This window comes from Colobus angolensis, unplaced genomic scaffold, assembly GCF_000951035.1.
Source record: "Colobus angolensis palliatus isolate OR3802 unplaced genomic scaffold, Cang.pa_1.0 Scaffold99, whole genome shotgun sequence".
Classification (NCBI taxonomy): Eukaryota; Metazoa; Chordata; class Mammalia; order Primates; family Cercopithecidae; genus Colobus; species Colobus angolensis.
Window position 1 is genome coordinate 434,885 of NW_012123931.1, and position 571 is coordinate 435,455.

Consider the following 571-nt stretch of genomic DNA (forward strand, 5'->3'; position numbering starts at 1 on the left):
AGTACTGGGGGGTAGATATGGTTAACAGTAATTTATTGTATATTTTCCAAAAGCTGTAAGACAGTATTTTAATATTCACAACACAAAGAAATGATATATGTGTTGGTGATGGATATGCTAATTGCCCTGGTTTAATCATCACACATTGTATACATGTATCAGAATATCACTGTGTATCCTATACATATGTACAATTACATGTCAACTAAAAATAAAAGGGAAAAAAATGTCCACTGGGTTTGGTAATTAGGAGATCCTGGCTAACATATCAAGATCATTTTTACTGGATGGTAGTAAAAGCCATAGTGTTGAAGTAAGAGGAAAAAAATTGGAGAAGGCATGATGCAAACCAAATTGTTTTCAGACATGTAAAGACTCAGAAGATTTTTCTATGTAATTTTACTGAAAAAAATTACCTGAGGGTGTACTCCAGCAAAGATAAAAGGAGCTCAACAAAGAGGAAGACATGGCCGGGCGCGGTGGCTCAAGCCTGTAATCCCAGCACTTTGGGAGGCCGAGACGGGTGGATCACGACGTCAGGAGATCGAGACCATCCTGGCTAACACCGTGA